This window comes from Gallus gallus, chromosome 1 (assembly GCF_016699485.2).
Source record: "Gallus gallus isolate bGalGal1 chromosome 1, bGalGal1.mat.broiler.GRCg7b, whole genome shotgun sequence".
NCBI lineage: Eukaryota > Metazoa > Chordata > Aves > Galliformes > Phasianidae > Gallus > Gallus gallus.
In genome coordinates this window covers 177,033,088-177,059,706 of record NC_052532.1, presented here as the reverse complement: position 1 = coordinate 177,059,706, position 26,619 = coordinate 177,033,088, and the positions used below count along the sequence as shown (strand labels likewise).

Here is a 26,619-nt window from a genome sequence, read left to right as displayed (position 1 = left end):
TTGAGTACCATCCAGGCTCCCCTAGGAACTCGAAAGGATACTGTTTGTGGCTGGCTTATCTGTCCTGGATGGCAGCATGGAGACCAGATGAGAGCTGACGATCGGCGTGTGTCCTGCTCTGGCTCCATCTTCGCTTAGATGCCCATCTGCAAGGCAGATGGGAAGCAAGAAAGAGCAGCCACGTGCCCTACCACCTTTGATGCCCTCCCTAATAGTGCCCTGCTCACCGGGTTGGAGGTCTGCCAGCCATTCCCATGGCCGTGTGTGGAAAAAGGCCACTATCATCGATAGGTCCAGTGCCACTACCTGCAGTGGGGACAGGTCTCAGCAGCGTGGTCTAAAATGTTATGTGAGGGCAGGGGGATCTTGGGTACCTTCCAGGGTCCCCTAGGAACTCGAAAGGATACTGTTTGTGGCTGGCTTATCTGTTCTTGATGGCAGCATGGAGACCAGATGAGAGCTGACGATAGGTCTGTGTCCTGCTCTGGCTCCATCTTACTTTAGATGCCCATCTGCAAGGCAGATGGGAAGCAAGAAAAGAGCAGCCACGTGCCCTGCCTCCTGTGCTGCCCTCCCCAGCATTGCCCAGCTCACCGGCTTGCAGGTCTGGAACCATTTCCATGGCCATGTGTGGAAAAGGGCCACTGCAGTCAATAAATCACCACTGCCATCAATAGGTCCAGTTCCAGCACCTGCGTAGGGACCAGGCCTAAGCACCGTGGTGTAAAATGTTGTGTGTGGGCAGGGGGATCTTGGGTGCCTTCCAATGTCCCCTAGGAACTACAAACGATACTGTTTGTGGCTGGCTTATCTGTCCTGGATGGCAGCATGGGGACCTGTTCAGAGCTGACGATAGGCATTCGTCCTCCTCTGTCTCCATCTTTGTTTAGATGCCCATCTGCAAGGCCGATGGGAAGGAAGAAAGGAGCAGCCACATGCCCTCCCTCCCTGTGCTACCCTCCCCAATATTGCCCTGCTCACTGGGTTGCTGGTCTGCCAGCCATTTCCATGGCCTTGTGTGGAGAGGTCCACTGCAGTCAATAGGTCCAGTGTCAGCACCTGCAGTGGGGATAGGTCTTAGCAACACGGTCTAAAATGTTAAGTCAGGGCAGGGGGGTCTTGAGTACCATCCAGGGTCCCCTAGGAACTAGAAAGGATACTGTTTGTGGCTGGCTTATCTGTCCTGGATGGCAGCATGGAGACCAGATGAGAGCTGACGACAGGTCAGTGTCCTGCTCTGGCCCCATCTTCGTTGGGATGCCCATCTGCAAGGCAGATGGGGCGCAAGATAAGAGCAGCCACGTCCCCAGCCTCCCTGGGCTGCCCTCCCCAGCATTGCCCTTCTCACCAGGTTTCAGGTCTGCCAGCCATTTCCATGGCCATGTGTGGAAAAGAGCAACTGCTATCAATAGGTCCAGTGCCACTACCTGCAGTGGGGACAGGTCTCAGCAACGTGGTCTAAAATGTTAAGTCAGGGCAGGGGGGTCTTGAGTACCATCCAGGGTCCCCTAGGAACTCGAAAGGATACTGATTCTGTCTGCCTTATCTGTCCTGGATGGCAGCATGGAGACCAGATGAGAGCTGACGATCGGCGTGTGTCCTGCTCTGGCTCCATCTTCGCTTAGATGCCCATCTGCAAGGCAGATGGGAAGCAAGAAAGAGCAGCCACGTGCCCTGCCTCCTGTGCTGCCCTCCCCAGCATTGCCCAGCTCACCGGGTTGCAGGTCTGGAACCATTTCCATGGCCATGTGTGGAAAAAGGCCACTATCATCGATAGGTCCAGTGCCACTACCTGCAGTGGGGACAGGTCTCAGCAGCGTGGTCTAAAATGTTATGTGAGGGCAGGGGGATCTTGGGTACCTTCCAGGGTCCCCTAGGAACTCGAAAGGATACTGTTTGTGGCTGGCTTATCTGTTCTTGATGGCAGCATGGAGACCAGATGAGAGCTGACGATAGGTCTGTGTCCTGCTCTGGCTCCATCTTACTTTAGATGCCCATCTGCAAGGCAGATGGGAAGCAAGAAAAGAGCAGCCACGTGCCCTGCCTCCTGTGCTGCCCTCCCCAGCATTGCCCAGCTCACCGGCTTGCAGGTCTGGAACCATTTCCATGGCCATGTGTGGAAAAGGGCCACTGCAGTCAATAAATCACCACTGCCATCAATAGGTCCAGTTCCAGCACCTGCGTAGGGACCAGGCCTAAGCACCGTGGTGTAAAATGTTGTGTGTGGGCAGGGGGATCTTGGGTGCCTTCCAATGTCCCCTAGGAACTACAAACGATACTGTTTGTGGCTGGCTTATCTGTCCTGGATGGCAGCATGGGGACCTGTTCAGAGCTGACGATAGGCATTCGTCCTCCTCTGTCTCCATCTTTGTTTAGATGCCCATCTGCAAGGCCGATGGGAAGGAAGAAAGGAGCAGCCACATGCCCTCCCTCCCTGTGCTACCCTCCCCAATATTGCCCTGCTCACTGGGTTGCTGGTCTGCCAGCCATTTCCATGGCCCTGTGTGGAGAGGTCCACTGCAGTCAATTGGTCCAGTGTCAGCACCTGCAGTGGGGATAGGTCTTAGCAACACGGTCTAAAATGTTAAGTCAGGGCAGGGGGGTCTTGAGTACCATCCAGGGTCCCCTAGGAACTAGAAAGGATACTGTTTGTGTCTGGCTTATCTGTTCTGGCTGGCAGCATGGAGACCAGATGAGAGCTGACGACAGGTCAGTGTCCTGCTCTGGCCCCATCTTCGTTGGGATGCCCATCTGCAAGGCAGATGGGGCGCAAGATAAGAGCAGCCACGTCCCCAGCGTCCCTGGGCTGCCCTCCCCAGCATTGCCCTTCTCACCAGGTTTCAGGTCTGCCAGCCATTTCCATGGCCATGTGTGGAAAAGAGCAACTGCTATCAATAGGTCCAGTGCCACTACCTGCAGTGGGGACAGGTCTCAGCAACGTGGTCTAAAATGTTAAGTCAGGGCAGGGGGATCTTGAGTACCATCCAGGCTCCCCTAGGAACTCGAAAGGATACTGTTTGTGGCTGGCTTATCTGTCCTGGATGGCAGCATGGAGACCAGATGAGAGCTGACGATCGGCGTGTGTCCTGCTCTGGCTCCATCTTCGCTTAGATGCCCATCTGCAAGGCAGATGGGAAGCAAGAAAGAGCAGCCACGTGCCCTACCACCTTTGATGCCCTCCCTAATAGTGCCCTGCTCACCGGGTTGGAGGTCTGCCAGCCATTCCCATGGCCGTGTGTGGAAAAAGGCCACTATAATCGATAGGTCCAGTGCCACTACCTGCAGTGGGGACAGGTCTCAGCAGCGTGGTCTAAAATGTTATGTGAGGGCAGGGGGATCTTGGGTACCTTCCAGGGTCCCCTAGGAACTCGAAAGGATACTGTTTGTGGCTGGCTTATCTGTTCTTGATGGCAGCATGGAGACCAGATGAGAGCTGACGATAGGTCTGTGTCCTGCTCTGGCTCCATCTTACTTTAGATGCCCATCTGCAAGGCAGATGGGAAGCAAGAAAAGAGCAGCCACGTGCCCTGCCTCCTGTGCTGCCCTCCCCAGCATTGCCCAGCTCACCGGCTTGCAGGTCTGGAACCATTTCCATGGCCATGTGTGGAAAAGGGCCACTGCAGTCAATAAATCACCACTGCCATCAATAGGTCCAGTTCCAGCACCTGCGTAGGGACCAGGCCTAAGCACCGTGGTGTAAAATGTTGTGTGTGGGCAGGGGGATCTTGGGTGCCTTCCAATGTCCCCTAGGAACTACAAACGATACTGTTTGTGGCTGGCTTATCTGTCCTGGATGGCAGCATGGGGACCTGTTCAGAGCTGACGATAGGCATTCGTCCTCCTCTGTCTCCATCTTTGTTTAGATGCCCATCTGCAAGGCCGATGGGAAGGAAGAAAGGAGCAGCCACATGCCCTCCCTCCCTGTGCTACCCTCCCCAATATTGCCCTGCTCACTGGGTTGCTGGTCTGCCAGCCATTTCCATGGCCTTGTGTGGAGAGGTCCACTGCAGTCAATAGGTCCAGTGTCAGCACCTGCAGTGGGGATAGGTCTTAGCAACACGGTCTAAAATGTTAAGACAGGGCAGGGGGGTCTTGAGTACCATCCAGGGTCCCCTAGGAACTAGAAAGGATACTGTTTGTGGCTGGCTTATCTGTTCTGGCTGGCAGCATGGAGACCAGATGAGAGCTGACGACAGGTCAGTGTCCTGCTCTGGCTCCATCTTCGTTTGGATGCCCATCTGCAAGGCAGATGGGGCGCAAGATAAGAGCAGCCACGTCCCCAGCGTCCCTGGGCTGCCCTCCCCAGCATTGCCCTTCTCACCAGGTTTCAGGTCTGCCAGCCATTTCCATGGCCATGTGTGGAAAAGAGCAACTGCTATCAATAGGTCCAGTGCCACTACCTGCAGTGGGGACAGGTCTCAGCAACGTGGTCTAAAATGTTAAGTCAGGGCAGGGGGATCTTGAGTACCATCCAGGCTCCCCTAGGAACTCGAAAGGATACTGTTTGTGGCTGGCTTATCTGTCCTGGATGGCAGCATGGAGACCAGATGAGAGCTGACGATCGGCGTGTGTCCTGCTCTGGCTCCATCTTCGCTTAGATGCCCATCTGCAAGGCAGATGGGAAGCAAGAAAGAGCAGCCACGTGCCCTACCACCTTTGATGCCCTCCCTAATAGTGCCCTGCTCACCGGGTTGGAGGTCTGCCAGCCATTCCCATGGCCGTGTGTGGAAAAAGGCCACTATAATCGATAGGTCCAGTGCCACTACCTGCAGTGGGGACAGGTCTCAGCAGCGTGGTCTAAAATGTTATGTGAGGGCAGGGGGATCTTGGGTACCTTCCAGGGTCCCCTAGGAACTCGAAAGGATACTGTTTGTGGCTGGCTTATCTGTTCTTGATGGCAGCATGGAGACCAGATGAGAGCTGACGATAGGTCTGTGTCCTGCTCTGGCTCCATCTTACTTTAGATGCCCATCTGCAAGGCAGATGGGAAGCAAGAAAAGAGCAGCCACGTGCCCTGCCTCCTGTGCTGCCCTCCCCAGCATTGCCCAGCTCACCGGCTTGCAGGTCTGGAACCATTTCCATGGCCATGTGTGGAAAAGGGCCACTGCAGTCAATAAATCACCACTGCCATCAATAGGTCCAGTTCCAGCACCTGCGTAGGGACCAGGCCTAAGCACCGTGGTGTAAAATGTTGTGTGTGGGCAGGGGGATCTTGGGTGCCTTCCAGTGTCCCCTAGGAACTACAAACGATACTGTTTGTGGCTGGCTTATCTGTCCTGGATGGCAGCATGGGGACCTGTTCAGAGCTGACGATAGGCATTCGTCCTCCTCTGTCTCCATCTTTGTTTAGATGCCCATCTGCAAGGCCGATGGGAAGGAAGAAAGGAGCAGCCACATGCCCTCCCTCCCTGTGCTACCCTCCCCAATATTGCCCTGCTCACTGGGTTGCTGGTCTGCCAGCCATTTCCATGGCCTTGTGTGGAGAGGTCCACTGCAGTCAATAGGTCCAGTGTCAGCACCTGCAGTGGGGATAGGTCTTAGCAACACGGTCTAAAATGTTAAGTCAGGGCAGGGGGGTCTTGAGTACCATCCAGGGTCCCCTAGGAACTAGAAAGGATACTGTTTGTGGCTGGCTTATCTGTCCTGGATGGCAGCATGGAGACCAGATGAGAGCTGACGACAGGTCAGTGTCCTGCTCTGGCCCCATCTTCGTTGGGATGCCCATCTGCAAGGCAGATGGGGCGCAAGATAAGAGCAGCCACGTCCCCAGCGTCCCTGGGCTGCCCTCCCCAGCATTGCCCTTCTCACCAGGTTTCAGGTCTGCCAGCCATTTCCATGGCCATGTGTGGAAAAGAGCAACTGCTATCAATAGGTCCAGTGCCACTACCTGCAGTGGGGACAGGTCTCAGCAACGTGGTCTAAAATGTTAAGTCAGGGCAGGGGGATCTTGAGTACCATCCAGGCTCCCCTAGGAACTCGAAAGGATACTGTTTGTGGCTGGCTTATCTGTCCTGGATGGCAGCATGGAGACCAGATGAGAGCTGACGATCGGCGTGTGTCCTGCTCTGGCTCCATCTTCGCTTAGATGCCCATCTGCAAGGCAGATGGGAAGCAAGAAAGAGCAGCCACGTGCCCTGCCTCCTGTGCTGCCCTCCCCAGCATTGCCCAGCTCACCGGGTTGCAGGTCTGGAACCATTTCCATGGCCATGTGTGGAAAAGGGCCACTGCAGTCAATAAATCACCACTGCAATCAATATGTCCGGTTCCAGCACCTGCGTAGGGACCACGCCTAAGCACCGTGGTGTAAAATGTTGTGTGTGGGCAGGGGGATCTTGGGTGCCTTCCAATGTCCCCTAGGAACTACAAACGATACTGTTTGTGGCTGGCTTATCTGTCCTGGATGGCAGCATGGGGACCTGTTCAGAGCTGACGATAGGCATTCGTCCTCCTCTGTCTCCATCTTTGTTTAGATGCCCATCTGCAAGGCCGATGGGAAGGAAGAAAGGAGCAGCCACATGCCCTCCCTCCCTGTGCTACCCTCCCCAATATTGCCCTGCTCACTGGGTTGCTGGTCTGCCAGCCATTCCCATGGCCTTGTGTGGAGAGGTCCACTGCAGTCAATTGGTCCAGTGTCAGCACCTGCAGTGGGGATAGGTCTTAGCAACACAGTCTAAAATGTTATGTCAGGGCAGGGGGATCTTGAGTACCATCCAGGGTCCCCTAGGAACTAGAAAGGATACTGTTTGTGGCTGGCTTATCTGTTCTTGATGGCAGCATGGAGACCAGATGAGAGCTGACGACAGGTCAGTGTCCTGCTCTGGCTCCATCTTCGTTGCGATGCCCATCTGCAAGGCAGATGGGGCGCAAGATAAGAGCAGCCACTTCCCCAGCCTCCCTGGGCTGCCCTCCCCAGCATTGCCCTTCTCACCAGGTTTCAGGTCTGCCAGCCATTTCCATGGCCATGTGTGGAAAAGAGCAACTGCTATCAATAGGTCCAGTGCCACTACCTGCAGTGGGGACAGGTCTCAGCAACGTGGTCTAAAATGTTAAGTCAGGGCAGGGTGAACTTGGGTACTTTCCAGGGTCGTTTCGGCAATAGAAAGTGTACTGTTACTGTCTGCCTTATCTGTTCTTGATGGCAGCATGGAGACCAGATGGGAGCTGACGATCAGCGTCTGTCCTGCTCTGGCTCCATCTTACTTTAGATGCCCATCTTCAAGGCAGTTGGGAATCAAGAAAGGAGCAGCCACGTGCCCTGCCTCCGGTGCTGCCCTCCCCTGCCTTTCTCCTTCTGACCGGATTGCTGGTCTGCCAGCCATTTCCATGGCAATGTGTGGAAATTTGCCACCATTGTTATTGGCCCCCACTGCAATCAATCGGTCCGGTTCCAGCACCTGCAGTGGGGCCAGGGCTCAGCAAACCCAGCCAAACACTAGGATTTCCAGCAAGGGGTATTTGGTGAGCTTCCAGGTCCTTTCTGGACCAAGATGGGTTATAGTATGGGAATGACTTATCTGTCCTGTAGAGCATGGCCCTCTTTTCAGGAGAGAAATCCGGGTGGGGACAGCAGCGTCTTGCTGTCTTGCTTTGTCTGTGTCCTGCTGTTTCCCTGTCCCCATGTCCCCATGTGTAGCTGTGAGGCAGAGGCGGAGCAGCCGCCATCCATCCCTATGTGCCGCTTCTGCCCTCCACAGCCCTCACTCACTTGGGTGCTCCCTGGTGATCTCTGTGTGGTACTGGTCCTTCTGGTCAGCATTCCAGGCTGCTATGACACCAAGCTCACTCCGGAACACAGCCAGAATCACTGTTGTGCTTCTGTGACATGGCTGTGACGCTTTAGGGTGGTTCCTGGTGCTATTGGCTGCCCCTGGTGATGTGGCTGTGATATAGCAGGATTGGTACGGCCTGGGATGGGGCTGCATCTATGGGTGGTGCTTAGGCCATGTGAGCATGGAGATCACAGCCATTCTCTTTTTCCCATCTCTATGGGAAGCCGGACAGGAGGTGATGAGAGGGAGGGGGAGCAGGGCCCTATAGCACAGCAGTGGGAGGAGTGCTTTTTCCTTCCCAGAGTCCGTGCATACGTGGCTGAGTGCTTGTTGAATGCCTTTGGTTCCCATGCCTGAAAGGAGCACTTCTGATCTTGTCCTGCCCAGGAGGCCCTGGAAACACGTCTCCCATTGCTAGGAGCTCCTCTAAGGCCTTCCCGTGGTTCTCAGGCTTGCACAGTGACATACTGGTGACAAGGCCATGCCCCTTGAGATGTGGCTGGGTGCAGCCCCGCTGCCAAGGCCCTGCCTGTGCATCTGCTCATGTACCATGGTGGAGAATCTTCCTGTTCCTCCCCCACCGCCCACTGCAGCCCCTGCCCTACCTGTGGCACCGGCTGCTGCAGTGTTCCCTGTCCTACAGCTTTACAGTCTGTCCCTTTTCCAGAAGCACAAAGAATAGTTTTTTCTCTGCGGTTGTTGTGGCCAAAATGCAGGTCCCGACACTTGGCCCTATTGAAATTCATACAGTTTACCTTGGCCCATCGATCCAGTCTATCCAGGTCCCTCTGTAGTGCCTTTCTCCCCACCTGCAGATCAAAACACCCTCCCAAGTTGGTGTCATCTGCAAACTTACTGAGGGTGCACTCAGTGCCCTCATCAAAATTGTTAATAAAGATGTTAAACAGGTAAATAATAAAGTATTTGGTTTTACTTCTTTTTCTACCTCCACATGACATTCAGAACTCCACAGTTTTTTGTTACCACTCATTTTCCTCATATGGTTGCCTCTGTAGGTCTCAGAGGCCCAGCTCTTAAAGGCCATTTCTTTGGTAAGAAATTTAGCGGTTGCTTAAAGAGCCTCTGGTAAGGGAGAACATATCAAAATACTTTTGGAAATAAAATTTTACTACTTTTTACAAAACTCCTTTAAATGTTAGGATTGTTTCTTGTACAACGCTTTACTGTAGAGGTTCTATGAGGATTAATCCACAGCCATGAGTTTGTACAGACTGTGTGGGAAGACCCCTATTTGTGCACATCCAAAAAAAGATCTGTCTAAACACATTACTGAAGGCAGTGAGACATAGTGGTGAAAAAAAGGATTGTAAGGTGTAGCCTTGCAGTAGAACAACTTGCTTGCTGTCATGGAAGAAGCCTGTAGCAGCTTCAGGAGGTGAATCGTGATACCTTCCATAGCTCAGCTCAGCTCCTCACCTCCAAGGCTTCCCTCCATAGAGTGTGTGAGAGGGAACTTCATGTCACAACATCCCTAGTGTGAATGGAGACATCTGTTGTAATGTTCTTGGAAGGTTAGTAATGCCACTAGCAGCCAAACTACATAAACGACAATATGTGTCAGAAAGATGTCTGTGACCCTATGGGGAATTAGAATGTCAGAGTACATTTATATCTGAGCAGTTGAGCTATCATCACCAGAAATTTTATCTTCTATTTGAGCAAATAATTTCAGTAACACCTTTGGAAAAAGATTGTATCCTTCTAGCTCTAACATTCCTTCTTTGATCATCACTGATAGCAAAGGGTCTAATCTGGGGACTAATTGTCCAACTGAAAAACATTATGTGTTCTAGATTCCTTTAACAAAGGAATAAATTCAAGCATTTTTTACCTTATTTTATAACATTTTAAAGAAAAACAATTAAACTTCCAAAAAGAACCCGAATGGGCAGACAATCAACTATCTAGATTTCCATAAATAATTCAGAAACAAGTTCTAGATACCCTAAAGTACTTTCCTCTGCTGAACTTAGGATTATAAACTATATTTTTCCTGGGCAGTTGAAGAGAGGTTTAAAGAAATGGTATTCTCTGTGATTCAATATCAAAAAGGAAATATTGTTTTCCTCCCGCAGGCACAAGACAATCTAAAGTAAGCCACCTCACATACATCACTTAACCAATAAGTCTGAAAAAGAAAGCTTACCCTAACACACTACTTCTTCATTTGTACTGGTGCCTGGCATAGGACCCACTGACTCTCAATTGACACTGCCTGGTGTAGATTGCTGTATTAAAGCTGAAAGTGAGCAAGGAGCGGTGATGTGGGCAGAGAAAAGTGTTTTGAAAATATGAGCAAAATAGTCCAGTTTCTTTGGTTGCATGCTTGAATACACAACTGGCCATTTCAGTGTGTTGTCTCAGAGCACTGCTGCCTCCAGAGATACTCATATAGCTAATGTATAACTCTCATACGTTACAGAGTAATGGTGTTCCAGCCATCAAGTAATGAAATGTTGTAAATGGTGTTCCAGCCCATCAAGTGATGAAACTGACTTTGCAGCTCTTGCCCTTATCATAACTCATCTACGCTACAGAATTAACATATGTATTTTGGAAATCCAGTTGGTACATTCAGCTTATCTCCTTGACCAAGTTTCGGACATGAACAGACAGAATCTGTCCTTCACTCTCACTGTCTCACTCCCCAAACACTGATTAGGTGTCTGTCCTCATCTTTAGACACTCTGTGGCTTGGTCTCAGCTCAGGGATGAAGACTATGGTTTACAACTGTTATAGTAATGTAAAATAGGTCCAAACCATGAGAAGCTTGCAAAGAGAAATATCAAAACTGTGCAACTGAATGGCTTGAGATTCTTACTTGACAAGCAGGTGGATAATGGACTAATGATCAAGATTTCTGTGGTCCATCAAAGAACTGTCAGATGTTTACAGAAGACCATTACTTCAATAGGCAAAATAAGCCTCACTAAAGGTAAGCACATACAGGCTGCCAGAGAAGCTGTGGATGTCCTGTCCCTGGATGTGTTCAAAGCCAGGCTGGATGGGTTCTTTGACCATCTGGTCTAGTGGTTGGCAAACCTTCCCATGACAGGGAGGTTGGAACTAGATGATCTTTGAGGTCCTTTCCAACCCAAGTCATTCTATGATTCTGTGATGATAAGGATGCAAAGATCAGAACACATCCAAATGTGAATTCATGGTGCTGACAGTGATTAGAGTTTGAGTGTATGGTTAGTACACGAATAGAATAAAATGCCAACTAAAAATGTACAACAGACATGATCAAATGAATAAAGAACTGCTTAAATATTTCCAACGGAATAACTTCACACTGCACACTAACTTCACACAATCTGTCTGATGGTTGGCCAGATATCTCTGGGAACCCTGAATTGTGTTTGTTAGTTGCTGGCTGAATAAAAGAACATCTATCTGTGGACTACAAGAGATTTCCAGATAAAGATCCATGATCTGCTGATTCTGGTGGTAAGTTTGTGCCCATCCTGAGCATGGCATGAATTTGCTGGAATCAGAGAGATGCTGATAACCCCTGGAGTGACCGCAGGAAAGTAATGTCAGAAGGAACAAGTGAAGCCTTCAGTTCTCTAACACAAATTTCATACTAAAAGGGAAAACCTCATTCTTGGTCCAAAAATGGAAGGATAAACATTACTAGGACATTCAGAGCATCACAAGCCCTGAAGGGACAATGAATTTATTTAGCCTCGCCCTGATCAAGACAAGCCAGTAATATGTCATCACAAACATACAAAAGAAACCCTCCACTGCCTATTATCTCCTCAGGGAGAAGACCCTGGGAGTCACACTGTAACTGCTAGTCACACTGCCTGGCCCCCTGGTAACACAAACTGCTCAGAAGATACGGGAATGCCCATTACACAAAAACAAAAAACTTCCACAAGAAAATGGCCTCCAAAACTACAAATCATTACAGTTTCAGCTTTACTGCCCTCACTAGAGGGTCAATGCCTCAAAGGGGAAAATTGTGTTAACCATCTGCAAGAGCTGCTGTTGCTTTCATTCAAACAAGGAACTCACATAATGTCCTCTACATCAGCAACGGACAGGATACATGAGCAGTGATAGCATTTCTCGTGATGTGTAACATCCTGACTATTGTCAGAGTTCACTGCTCAGATAATCGCATACAGAGAGTAACGTGGAAATAATTTTAAATCTTATTTCTAATTTCCTAGTCATTTCCCAATCAAGCCCAAAAGAGATTTCTTCTATTCTGCTTCCTCTTTCCTATGCTATTTAGTTTTTTCATTTGTAATTTTTTTTTTTTTTTTTTTTGCTAGTGCAAACTTGGCCACCTCTCCAGGTTTAATTTATACTCCAAGATAATCCTCCTTGTTCTGCTGTCTACTTCTTCCAGCTTTCCTGCACTTGCCTACATTCTTCTTGCTGTTGCTGAAGAGATCCCTTCCACTGTTCCTGTGAGCCAGAAGAGCTCATGTCTTTATTTCACATTTAATTCTCATCAGAATGCATTTTCTGTCTTGCGTCTCTTGCTGTCTCCGCAGCAATTACATAAGTGTTCTTACTAGGTGCAGGATGGCTGAGTTTAAACCTAAAGAGGATGTCCCAAATTCAGCTGCACCATGCACATGTACATGTGCTATTTTCATCCCCACTGTGCAGCTCTGCTGGCAGTGACAGACTCACGAGGCAGGAGCATAAATCCACTCACAACACTTAAGATTCTCCAATACTCTCCGCTGCTGTTAATGTTTACTCACACCAACTCCACATGGCAGGTGTCCTCTCTATACATCTCACTCCTGTACTGTGTAATTCCATATACATTACTACCTTCTCCACCTCTCACTCCAGGGCACAAATCTCACACATACCACTGCTACGTGAAGGAAAATCACATGCTGGTACTTAGAAGTCTCAGGCAGAATACAGGCACAGTTCTCATGGTTTACTGTTTAGCCAAATTAGTTTTGGAGGACCTTCCTCTGCCCTCTTACACAAAGAAAACTAGTGAGCTGGTGAAGGGAAGAATTCCTGTTACAGGACCTAACTCTGCAAGGACATTCCTGGTACATTTGCTTCTTGCACAAGACAGTGAAACTATTTTGTATATCTGCAGAATGCAAGAAACATCCCTTTTTCTCTCCTCCATCAGTAACGTTTTGTCCCATTGTTTCATAGAGCTTATATTTGTCATCATTCCGACCTGCTGTGCTACCAACCACTGCGCTCTTTGTCTTCTTTACAGGAGGCAGTCTTAAGAAGGAAATTTAGTGGAAAGATTTATTATAATCCTATAGAGATGGAGACCAGAACCCCCATACTTGCTTCTCAGCTTGAACTTTTCCCTTGCGATTTAAATTGGACCGATTTGTCTTCTTCCTGATTGTATAATTTCTAAAAGACTGGTGCAAGGATGCTGACAGCAGCTTGGCAGTCAAGTCATACCCAGAGTATCCTCTGTCACTGTCATTTTGCCAGAAATTTGCACACCTCCATTCTTTTGCAAAGCCAAAACAGCTTCACTTTGACTTGCTGGTAATAGCTTGTTCGTCTTTATGTCTATAGGAAATTCCTGAAACTTCATTGCCACCAGAACAAAGCAACATAATCAAGACCATGGGTTAGCCTTGAACACTTGTGAGCAAGGCTGTGAGCAACAGAGAATGGAGAACTGCCTCCAAGGGTGACAGTCCTGGAATGACTCTGCTCCAGACACCTCCATATGCAGGATGGACAAACAACTGTTTAAATTGCCCCAACACCTCAAACGCGTGTCAGCCTGGGTCTCTTTTATGATGTTGTAAGACAGAAATATATTAGGATCCATGAGCTCTGACCAGTCCCTGTAGTGACTACTGCAAGTGATAACTACAACACCATGTCTCGCCACACATTTGCTTGGCTGTCTATCTCATCATGTTCCAGTTTCTAATGAACTCTAAAAATTATCTTCACAAATGTAACCATTTGAACATATTTAAACTATCTAAATGATAAGCTTTCTTTAAATGAAGAGTTACTACTTGTTCAGTAGAAAAAATAATAAACACCACCTTATATTCATTCAAAAGGTGAAGGACTGGAACAGCTGCCCAGAGAAGCTGTGGATGCCCATCCCTGGGGCCATTCAAGGTCTTGGTGGGTTCCTGGGCAGTCTCATCCAGTGGTGGGCAATTCTGCCCACACCAGGTTGGGATGGAACTAAATGATATTTGAGATCACTTTCAACCCAAGCCGTTCTACGGTTCTGTGATTCTTATTAATAGATGTATTTATAAATCTAAAGCTTAAAAAATCTAATGTTAACTATGGAATGTTGAGATGTTCTTGCTTTGATTTGGTTGGTTGGTTTGTTATTATGAAAATGTATTCATTCAGAAAAAGTCATCAGAAAAAGTCTGAAACCCGTTGGATGGCCCCAGAGCTTTCTGATAGAAATCACTGTGTAATGTTACAATTTTGCAGTATACAAAACACCATTTCACTTCCTCACTAACTGATCTGCATATGATCCATTTTGAAAGTTGTTGAATTATGCTAACAAGATCTCAATAATTAAAAGAGCTTCAGGGGCAAGAGAATAGAGCTGGGAGTTAGCTCTGCACTCCCTTTAAGAGAAAAGGTTCATGTTTCCTCTTGAGCTGCTCTAAGCTAGCGATACAAATCCACAGAGCTCACGTTAATGCAAGCCTGACTGACAACCCACCATTCAGAGCAAGCATCTCAGATTTCTGCAATTAGCATGTGCTCTAAAATTTCTGTTTCTGTAGACTTGGTCTCTAATTTACATTTTGAAAAGGCTCTTAAGAATGAAGATGCCAAGACTGAGCAAATTCACTGCTCTTTAGAAACATTCTGCGTATCTCCAAGCTCAAGAAAAGTGTTTCTCTTAAAATCAATAGGATACGGATCACATGGGAAAAGACTGACTGTTCTTACCAAGTCAGGAGCACTGACGGCTTTCATGGTGAAACTCTGGAAAGAGACAAAAGAAACGACTCAATGCACTGAAATACAGTGTATTAAGAAATGCAGAACGTCCCAGACTGCACTTGTTAATCCCTAAACATCTCTTCATGTCCTTAATAGCAGCTTTTTATATGGAAAACTGTATATCCAAGGTGTCTATGTAAAACTTAATCACAGATAAAAGAGAGAAAGCAAAGATATATTAGTCATATCTTTCCATCAGCTGCCAGTGATTTTTCTCTTTGTCAAGGTTTGCTTTAGAAGACCCAAGGGATCAGATATGTATTACTTACCCAGGAATAACATTTCAAATTTTAGAACATTTTGCTGAAGAAAAGGAGGCTTGAAAATAAATGAAATAAAGTCTGTAAGCACTGATGCCTAATTAGGTCCCATACTGTAATGCGGTAGTCAGCACATAATGGGTAAAATAATATTGGTGAGATCAATTTCTGACATTTTAGTCTTCAATTAAGTACATTTCACACACTTGAAGTCCCACCCATTGCACCTGGGTTTCCCTGGACCTGAGGTGCAAGTTGTGATAGGCTCCTATCAAACAAAGATTCCTAGGGCACCTCTAATACTGATGTTTTCATTGCGCAAACTTAGCCAAGTCATTCTTTCAACAATTTTGCCCACCCATTTACCTGGGATGTTTTGATTTTTTTGTGCCCAGGTGTGGTAGAAAAATAAAGGAAAAAGGAAAAGACCATTTAAGTGGATTTTTGCAAAACAGTAACATTTCTGGTTCTCTGTTTAACTTCCAGTTTGCTATTTAACCATGTCAAAGAGGTATTAAGTATTAAACAGCATCTGAATGAATAACATATAGTACTGTGTAGCAGTTCGTTACACAGGCACCCAATTTGCGGTATCTGATAACCCATTAAAACAGTGGTGTTTGTTATTGTAATGTATGAATGCATTAATATGACCACATTTTCCCCACACAGAAGATCAACTAAAACATTTACATTTATCACTTCTTTCTTCCACCTCTTCTACACATAAAGCTCACATTTTATCTCTCTGATCAAAAGGACCTTTGAAAGTCTATAGTATATTCCCATGACAATTACACAGAGGACTGCATTGGTGTGCCATAGTCAGCAAGTTAAGGGACATGATCACTCTCTCTGCTCCCAAGGCCATATGGAGTACCGTGCCCAGTTTTAGGCCCCCCAGTAAAAGCTGGAAGAACTGGAGACTGTGCATAGCAGGAGCAACTAATGGTTATAGACTGGAGAGGTAGCATAGAATAAGAGGACAAGAGAAGAGAAAGGCAAATTTAGAATTTAGAGGTAGAAACAGAATCCAGGATGTGCTGTTTGCCCTCGAACTAGTGGAACTTGGCCTATTTCATTCCTTAGTACAGATTTTAGCATCGGATCAACAAAGTCCTGCTTATGAGCCACACTTCTCAGCTTTACTGTCACACACACAGCCTTAAATAATCCCTTAATGAATCACAGTAGGACTTTTATCTGCAGGCTTTAACGGAGCACTAAACAAACTTACGCTCATTTTCCCCTCACAGTAAAAATTAGGAAAATAACCTAGAAACAAGGCCTGCTCCTGGAGTTTTAAGGGAGAAAGCACAGAAGTCATCTGATAAGATCCAAATGCGGCCCTCCTTTCTTCAGTTCAGGAAAGGCTGAACAAGTACAGTGTAAGATCCTTGCTACTCTGCCACTTTGCATTCACAATGTCAATACTTTTCACTTTAGTACCACATTTCTCTAATACTTAGGGCTTGGCAAAGCTCATACAAGGCTTAGAATTATGGCTGTAGATAACCAGAAATTATTTCACTGTATTTCCTACATCTTTAGACCAAAGCTTTCATATAGATCACTGACCAATAAAGCTGCTGAGCCATTTTTCTTTCATATCACAATTATTAATTTCTAGTAAATGGACAATCGCAGAGCTGTTCTCCTCCCTGCCTGGGATGCAACAGCCCAGCTGATCTGTACCAGTCACAGGCAGGCGTTGACATGAACAGATGCCAACAAACAATGGAAATAGTATGGCCAAAGGGAGGGCAGGAGGAAGAGAAACAGCAATGACTGGTGTTTGTCAAGCCTCTCATGAGCTTGAATAATTAAGGCCAACTCAACACAAGTCAGACGTGCTGCTATCCCCTCTGCAAGCCCCCTGCTGCCATATCAGGTCTACATACAAATTTCTGGTCTTTTTAAGTAAAAATAAAGCTAATGAAATGAGACACAGAGCAGAAGCAGGTTCTCAGTAATATTGGATTGTATGCACTTTTTTCTTCTTTTCAATCTCCAACAGCGCTTCATTTTTGTAATGCGATGTTGTGGCTTACGATGATCCAGGGCATTCGAACAAGGCAATGTTTACAGGGGTAACTTTGATTGATAGAGCTGCAAAACAATTACAGACTTTCAAGCACATAAGCCCCTTTTTCAGCTCTAAATCTCCAAGGTAAACTGAGAGCATGAATCACTGCTCTGATTTTAATTTAACTGAATTTGTCTTCTTCAAGGAAAAGGACAGTGGGTACCAAGGGAGCAGAAGAAAATGTTAGCAGAAAGAGGTGATAATATTTTAGATGCTGTGGGATCAAAAATTAGTAATTACTGCCTACAGAACAGTGAGGTTTTAATGGAGGATATGGTGTAGAGAAGATACTGCCAATTAGTTTTTCTGTTGGATCCACGATTCCCAGTTCCTAAGCTATTATCTGGAGGCATTTTTACCTCTCACCGAAGGATTGGGATTAAGATATTAAACTGTGGCTTTCTTGCAGAACACTTCTTACTTATTGGATGTTTCTTTTTTTGTTTATTTGCTTTTGTTTGTTTTTAAACAGCTATCTGTGTGGACTACTTCTACTGCTTAGTTCTTGTTTCATTTCATTCCTACAGTCCTCATTTTGCAGCCTGGATAAAGTACATCACCGCATCCTAAGATGTAAGATCCATACTTCCAAGGCTGGGCAGAGAGGTGGTGCAAAGCTCTATTGAAGGGCATGATTCTCTTCCACCACCGTGTCAGCATACAATGAGGCCCTGGCACAGATGCAGTCAGTGAGATGCGGGAAGAGAACTCTTTCTGAGTTACAGAATGCCTGTGTGTAGTATTATCTAATGATCCCAGATTCAGGTAACTTTTTATGTACACCATACACAGTCAGCCACTGATGTACTGGGAGAATGAGGGTCCCTGTAGCAACAGTGATCTATCCCCCAGTAGTGCAGAAGCTGACCTGACAGGCATCAGACCCAACCAAGCATACAATTGCATGATTAGCCTTTAAAGGAGTTCAGCTTAACACTCTTGTGTACTCTTCTAATACAAAAAGCACTTTCATGGCAGGAGGGGAGATGATAGAAAAATGCAAAGAGGTTTAAGGGATGCTATTTAAAAGTGCACTCTCTATACAAAATAAGCAGGTTAATTAAAATGCTGCAAAGTTTAGGCCTGTGAATTGCCACGTCTCTCACTTCAGCATTTAGCAATGTACATCAGCCCTTGGTACAAGGCACATGTGCTGCAGGGGAAGCACCATCATCTCACTTCATAAATTCTTCTTTTAGGAGTGAAATACCTAAAGGCAGGAAGTTCTGCCTATCTGCACAATATCCTGCAGGTTTCTTTATTGAAACATTGTGCAGTATTTTTAGGTAACACAGCAGAGACACTGCCTGCTCCCAGTGTTTCAGTGGATTTTATTCTTGAAAGCAGTAATCTGTTCTGCCAGGTGTAGGAGTAGGGAGGGAAGGGGCAGAGGCCCAGAACCAAATGCCATATGAGCTCTGGTCACATCTACTCACATCACTCTGTTTGTATGGCCTTGGTCAACCTTGGCGCTCTCTGCCAAAGAGAACATTTACATAACAAGCCAAGTAGGCTGACCACAACTGATAAGTGTGTTAAATAAGTACACCAAGACATTTCTGGTGCAAGTAATTATGCATGTGCTTGGCAACAATGAGCATATTTCCCAATGTAACATGCAGGCAGATCCATCTATTAAAAGGTCAGCTGTTTTCCAGGATGCCCACACCACCTCCATCCCCACCCCAGCATTCCACCACTGCTGATTCCCAGAGGTGTTTCAGTGGCCTGAGGCTGCCCAGGGACCCAAACGACCAGGGCCTGGGCTGGCCTCAGTTAGTCACAAGGTCTGACTGGTGCTATACATTCCTCAACCATGTCACCAGGCCATTGGGAGACCTGGCACCAAGCAGAGCCCACTGTGATGGGGTGCCATACAATGGCTGTGGTTGGAAGGGACCTTAAAGCCCATACAATCCTAATGTGCCTGCTGCGAGCAGGGATGATATCCACTAGACCAGGTTGCTAAGGACCCCATCCAATCTGGCCCTCTGGGCAGCCTATTCCAGTGCCATGCCATCTCTGAGTGAAGAATTCCCTCATGTTATCTAATCTAAATCTCCCCCATTTCAGTTTAAAACCATTCCCTCTTGTCCTGTCACTATCAGCCCAAGTCAAATATTGGTTTCCACCCTGTTTATAAACTCACAAGTTTGTGTTAAGATTTTTCTTTCAGCTGCAGAAAGCTCTGAATGAGTATGTCTGAATCTAATTAATTTGGTTAAGCTAATTGCAAATTCTATTGAACCTAAGGTCTATTATTGCATGCCAATTTTCTGTTTCAATTTAGCCAAGATGCTAGGGACTGAATTAGAAATCTCTAGTGCTGAAGTATATCTTTGTGATACACAATACATCAGATTTTGCAGATAGAACAAATTTAACGGTTCCATTCAGAAGAGCACCAGTGAGTGATACAAAAACAAAATGGAGGAAGAAAACATTAATGCAATGGAGCTGTGTGATGAAGCTGTATTACTCAGTGGGGCTCACAACATTGAAAATTCCTCTGGGGGCAGCACATGAGCAAATGAAATGTGTTTCAGACCAGCCAAGAAATGATTGCTTTGGAGATCATTAGTGCTCATGTGTATCTGTAGGGAACATAGCTTGGTTTTATTTCATAAGAGAGTAACAGCTTCTATCAGCACACAGTTCTCTAGTGTCAGATGTTTAAAACCTTTGAGGAAGAGAAAAATCATATTTCAGTTAGGTAAACATATATTTTACTTATCTGATTTTCCTTCTTTTTATTTCTTTTTCTTACAATAAATAAATAAATAAATAAATCCCACAAACCAATTTAACAAATTAATAAACACACAATTTGAAAATCATTTGTGGTCAGTCGTCTGCTCAAACCTTTAAATCTTTGTACCTGGACAGAGAGCCAAGCACAAAGGCGTTTTGAACGGGCAAATCAAAATTATCTTTTAATTTTCAAGGCTTTATGGAAAAGAATTATCTATTAGCCTCCCTGACACTGATATCAAGTGTTTATGGGTGACACAAAGCCAAATTTTGATGAAACGAACGTAAGAATATTCAACATACAAGGAGCATGCTGTGTACTCACTGCCCATGATAAACCAAGAGAATTCGAAGAAAACTACCCAAACACAAGTATGCTATTTTTTCAAAACTTGCAGAAAATAAATATCTGTTTTTATTCCAGTACTCAGTTTTACATCTAATTATTTCTAAATGAAATTTATTTCATCTACATAGGTGTACAGTGGCAAAACATGCATGTGCTAGACTCTAATATGCAATATACTGAGTAGAAATTTGCTACCTGTTTTGAAAATGAAATAAAAGGCATCAACATCAAAGCCACAAACTCTACAATAAGTAATATTTACACAGAAACACTTCCCATGTCATTCAGAGAAGAAATGGAAATTAAAGATTTCACTTCCTCACCCGGGAATTATTGCAAAATATATTCTGTCAGCCAGATGAAAAGTGGAAGAAGGCAATAAATACTCATGGTTGTTCTTTGGGTTTGCAGAAATCGATGGCAAAACTTGCATCAATTCAAGTGTCTGTAATTTCACAAGGAGCAAAGGGAATTTAGAGGTGGAGGAGAAGCTTTATCCTTTTGAATTCTAGCTAGACAATTAGTTGAGCTTCAGTAACCTTCAATACAGGCCATAATTGCTTGGAAGTGCTGTATCACATGATCGTTGTCTTCAGCAGACAGTGTTGTAGCACAGGGAATAACGTACGTAATTATATGGCACAGTTTGGCTTGAATTAATAGCTCTGAGATTTCAGGTTAAGACAGATTTGATTTCAAAGTTATCACTGCCTCCAATATCACTTTTTGTCTTAGTTTTTTTGTAGAATAAAATGATAATCCACAAAGTGATTTCTGCTCATACTGGATTGCAAACTCTGTAGACTTAAGGGCTCTCTGATTAGCACCGCTGTGAAATATTTCAACGTGAATATCAGTGGCCACTGGAGTTCTCCCACTGCTATCCTTTACCATACAGAAGTTTCCTCCACTTGACCGCACCCTTTGAAGAGGCTGAAATGAAAACTTTTACCGTAGGGATGAGAAGTGAAGCTGACAACTAGAACTGATATCATGCGATACTTCCTGCCCTGGGAGCCTGTCTCCAGTTCTTTAGCGCCTGCCAGATGTCAGACACCAAGTCAGAAAGCTCCTGCCTGGGCCTTCTGCTGCTGGCTGAACTTAGGGGCAAGTCTGAATCAAAACAGTTCAGTTATTAAGAACAGTTCCTGAGATTAGAAACAGAGTCTTCATAAGAGCTCCTGTTAAGAATCTCTACCATTAGACCTTTTTGGGGACATAGGCTTGAAAATTGGTTTTAGTGAGTCGTCTTCCCCCAGGGCTAAGGCTTTTGCTACAGTACCAAAAGTGAGGGTGTTCCCTCCTGCATTTTCACAGATCCCTTTATTGGTGAGATGGAAAAATCTGGATTTGAGCACAGAGTGATAAGAAAGGAGGATTCCAACAACTGGAAGAAGTCCTCTTTTGTCAGATCTTCCACCGTTAGCAATGTTTTACATGTATAGCTTGCCATAGAAATCAGGGAATTTGTCTTTTTCTTTTTTTCTCTCTCAATCCAAGTGTGGATTTAAGGTTATTAATTCAAATTTTAGATATCATTCAAATCCTCAAAGCCACTGAGGATTTCCTACTGGATTTTATTCAGTCCTACTGCCCCGTAAGGTACCTAACTTTCCTACTCACCTACATTATTACTACTAAAATCTCTGTGATACTGATACATGTGCTGCTGGCTAGGCACCGTACACTTCTCTCCAAGAAAAACAGATACTTGAGGTCATGCTGTGATGTTATCCAGTGCAGTATAATTTCCTAAGTCTTTTACAGCATGAAAATGTTGCTTATATCTTTTACATGCAGGATAAAGAGAGAAGACATATATCATTATTCTATATTACAGTATCCAAAAATTATCCATTAACTACTTTTGGTTCAGTGAAAACATACAACTGACTAGAGAGACCTTAATTAACTTCAGATGATTAAGCTCCTTTCAGATCATTCATGATCCAAACTGGGGGTATGTGGACAGTATATCAAAATACGCCAGAAGGTGACAAAAACACTATTAACATTCACTCCTAAAGGATTTGCCACAATCCACTACAGAGCCCTGGAGACATCCCACACTGTCAGTCTTCTATAGGGACTTGTATTATCAAGCTTTCTGAAAACATCCCTTTTGGACTATATTCAAAAAGCAGCCTTGTAGTGGAGAAATAATTAGTATTTAATTTTTTTTTCATTAAAAAAAAAAAAAGTGCCACACTACTTTGTAATTTCATAGAATCATAGAATAGAATCATAGAATGGCCTGGGTTGAAAAGGACCACAGTGATCACTGAGTTTCAACCCCCCTGCTATGTGCAGTCACCAACCACCAGACCAGGCTGCCCAGAGCCACATCCAGCCTGGCCTTGAATGCCTCCAGGGATGGGGCATCCACAACCTCCTTGGGCAACCTGTTCCAGTGCGTCACCACCCTCTGTGTGAAAAACTTCCTCCTAATATCTAACCTAAACCTCTCCTGTCTCAGTTTAAAACCATTCTCCCTTCTCCTATCACTATCCACCCATGTAAACAGTCATTCCCCTTCCTGTTTATATACTCCCTTTAAGTACTGGAAGGCCACAATGAGGTCTCCCTGGAGCCTTCTCTTCTCCAAGCTAAACAAGTCCAGTTCCTTCAACCTTTCCTCATAGGAGAGGTGCTCCAGCCCTCTGATCATCTTAGAGGCCCTCCTCTGGACTCATCCCAAGAGCTCCACATCCTTCCTGTACTGGGGGCCCCAGGCCTGGACGCAGTACTCCAGATGGGGCCTCACAAGAGCTGAGTAGAGGGGGACAATCACCTCCCTCTCCCTGCTGGCCACCCGTTTTTTAATGCAGCCCAGAACACAGCCTTCCGGCTGTGCACAGCAAGCACACATTGCTGGCTCATGTCCAGCTTCTCATCTACTAGGACCCCCAAGTCCTTCTCCGTAGGGCTGCTCTCAAGGTGTTATTCACCCTGTCTGTATAAACACCTGGGATTGCCCCGACCCAAGTGCAGCACCCTGCACTTGGCCTTGTTGAACCTCATTAGATTTTCACGGGCCCACTTCTCCAACCTATCCAGGTCCCTCTGGATGGCTTCCCTTCCTTCCAACGTATTGACTGCACTGCTCAGCTTGGTGTCATCCACAAACTTGCTGGGGGTGCACTCAGTGCCATCATCTGTGTCATTCATAAAGATGTTGAAGAGCACCAGTCCCAAGACCGACCCCTGAGGGTCACCACTTGTGACCAGCCTCCACCCTGACATAGAATTTCTTCTCTGGAAGCTGTTCTTTGTTTACCATTTGTCAAATTCACGAAATCTAATTCACATCTGATTTCAGCTTCCACCCCACTGACACAGTAAAATCACTGTCATTTTTGTATATGGATGTTAAGCACTCAGAATTTCCATACTTTGAACTAGCATTAAACATTATTTTTCTAAAAAAGGTGTGATTTCAATCAAAAACAACTGGAATGGGAATTTGATGAATGGGTTACATTTGTGTCACAGATAATATTTCACTATCTTCACAGCCATTTGTTTTAAAATCTTTGAAGTAAACTAAAAGCGAGTCTTCCCCCCAAGACATGCATTGTCTCTGTAAGACAGTAAACACGTGAACATGTACTCTGTTCTGTTCAATATTCACAACACAGGCTAATGAAATTCAGTCCCTTAATGGGGTTGCTAATGTCAGGCAACCTCCTTTCCTGCAGTCTTCACATCTACTTAGAGCACAGTTTTGTCATCTCTGGCTTTAGCCACAGAGAATAATGACAGTATGAGAATGAGACTGGTCAAGTGAGGTTTCATTTTGCTCTACTGCTGCAATTCATTTTTGCAATTGCTTTTTAAACTACAGCACCAACACAAGCACACAAAGACATCACTCAAGTTCCCCAGCAGTTCTCCATCTGAAGAGTAATAAATTTCCAAATCTGACTGAGGAAGTGAACACATCATCCCAGAATGGTAATAACTTTTTTAAAAGGACACAAACTCTCTGCAGCACAAAAATGAAAGGCAGCCAGGGCACAGTTCAGCTGCACATCTTGCAGTCCTCCTGAAGCAAGGTAGCTAACTACATGAGGCCAGTACAAAAGCACATAGGTTGCTCCAAAAGTAATGCCTCCTGTCTGTTTTTGTGGAAACAACACACACAAAGAGCACAATAACACTATTTGATAGAGGAAATTATCAGCTACAAAATACTATTTTTCAGCAGTCACCACCATTAGCTATGTATTTTTGCCAGTAATGAACAAGAGATTGCATACAATGCCCATAAAAATCTGCACCAGCAGAGGTGGCCCACTGTATCACAGCTGCTATGATGGCATTGTTGCTAGGAAAATGTTGCTCCCACAGTCCATCTTTCATTGGCCTGAACAGGAAGAAGTCAGAAGGTGCCAAATCTGGACTATATAGTGGGCATGGTAGGACAGTGCATCCAAGACTGGTAATGTGCTCCACAATCTTAAAACTGGTATGGGGCCTGGTATTATGTTGCAAGAGAAAGGTTGCTGTCTTTGGCCTGATTCTGGAAGTTTAAGCCTTCAGCTTAGTCAGCATCACAATGTAGCAGTTAGAGCTGATAGTTTGTCTGTGTTCCAGGAAATCCAAAAGGATCAGCCCCTTCCTATCAAAATGACAGGACACATAACTTTATCCGTTATGGGTTGCGTCTTGTACTTTTTCTCTGATGGAGAATTCATCATCATAGAATCCTCATCATAGAATGGCTTGGGTTGGAAGGGACATCAAGGATCATCAAGTTCCAAACCTCCTGCCACAAGCAGGTTTGCCAACCACTAGATCATGTACTAGATCAGATTGCATAGGGCCCCATACAACCTGGCCTTAAACATCTCGGGGAATGGGACATCCACAATCTCTCTGGGCAGCCTGTTCCAGCACCTCACCACTCTCTCAGTAAAAAAAAACTTCCCCTGACATCTAATCTAAATCTCCCTTCTTTCAGCATAAAACCACTCCCCTTTGTCTTGTCACTATCAACTCTTGTAAAAAGTTGATTTCCCTCATGTTAATAAACTCCCTTTAAATACTGGAAAGCCACAATGAGGTCTCCCCACAGCCTTCTCTTCCCCAGGCTGAACAAGCCCAGGTCCTTCAGCCTACCACTACAGGTTTCATAGGAATTCATGTAGCCACTCCATGGACTTCTGCAGTGACTCCAGCTCATAGTGGTGACATCATGCTTTGTCACCAGTAATGATGCAATCCAGGAAATGGTCACCTTCAGCCTTGTATTTCTATTTTCTAACAAACTTGCGTAGAGTGTTCCTACTGTTCCTGTGTGAGCGGTTGAGGGATTCACCTGGTACAAAGTCTGCAATATTCCAACATTGCCACCACTGTTTCCAACACACTGAAGCCGATATTCAGCTCTGTACAGAGTTCCCTGGTCATAATCCACTGATTTGCACTGATGAGCTGATCAAGAAACTCTTAGTTTTGTGGTGTAATAGCTGTGCATGGCCATTCAGAACATGGCTTGTCTTTCATGTTGCTGTTCCACTGCTAAAATGCACCACCTCACTGTGCTCAGATCCACTATTTGGTCTTCAAAAACATTCATCACGTGTCGATGAATGTCGATGGGTGCCATTTCTTTCCACCTCAAGGAATTCAATCACACACCTTTGCTCCACACACACTTTCATGTCAGACACCATTGTGTCAGACTGTCCCTCTGCTGCCATCTGTCACATGGCAAAAAAATGGAATGGAATATTTGTGGGAAGATTCAGCCACTACTGCCATCCTACCAACATCCGCCTTTGATACTGTGGGCCAACATCATAAAATAGAAGGCATTACTTTTGGAGCAGCCCTCACATATAGTCTAATTTCTTGTCAAACCTTTCTGGCCATATACTTATGAAACATTTCTGACACAGATAAATCTTCAAAGGGACCAACTTGTTGGACTGTAACAAGATTCCTTCTTTAAAATACAATCTGAATATGAACGTTAAAAAATCTTGATTTTTTACTGTTCAAAACAATCACTAAGATTTTCTGTCACAGATGCTATCACGGAATTTTTGTTTTAGTACAGTTAACCCATTATTCCTAATTCATGACATTTTTCCTAACGATGCCCGTGCTATTTTAATCTCCCTCACCTACCTAAACAATAAATAAATAATTTAAAAAAAACACTCTCTGGATAAACTATAAGCATCATATGTCAAACTGCTACCCTAGGAGTATTTCAGCAACTACCAAGCAGTAGCACACTTCCAAAGAGTATTTGGTAATATATACGAGACGAGTAATATAAGAGACTGTTATCCAAGGGTTACTTTGCTGGGCTCTTTGCCTCTGAGAAGTGCCCCTTCCCAGCAGACTGATGGTATGGGAGGTTCATTTCCACTGAACCCTCTACACCTGATGAGTTGAGGACAGTTCCA

The 26,619-nt window shown here is 45.4% G+C and overlaps 1 long non-coding RNA gene across 1 annotated transcript in view; it reads left to right on the top strand.

Annotated features, from left to right (window-relative positions):
- The window catches only part of LOC124417633, an 82,223-nt gene extending 68,862 nt beyond the window's left edge, over positions 1 to 13,361 (top strand). Inside the window, exon 2 of the long non-coding RNA XR_006934010.1 lies at positions 13,327 to 13,361. This is a non-coding gene — a long non-coding RNA (uncharacterized LOC124417633). The remainder of the gene's footprint in view (positions 1 to 13,326) is intronic.
- The last annotated feature ends 13,258 nt before the right edge of the window (positions 13,362 to 26,619 follow it).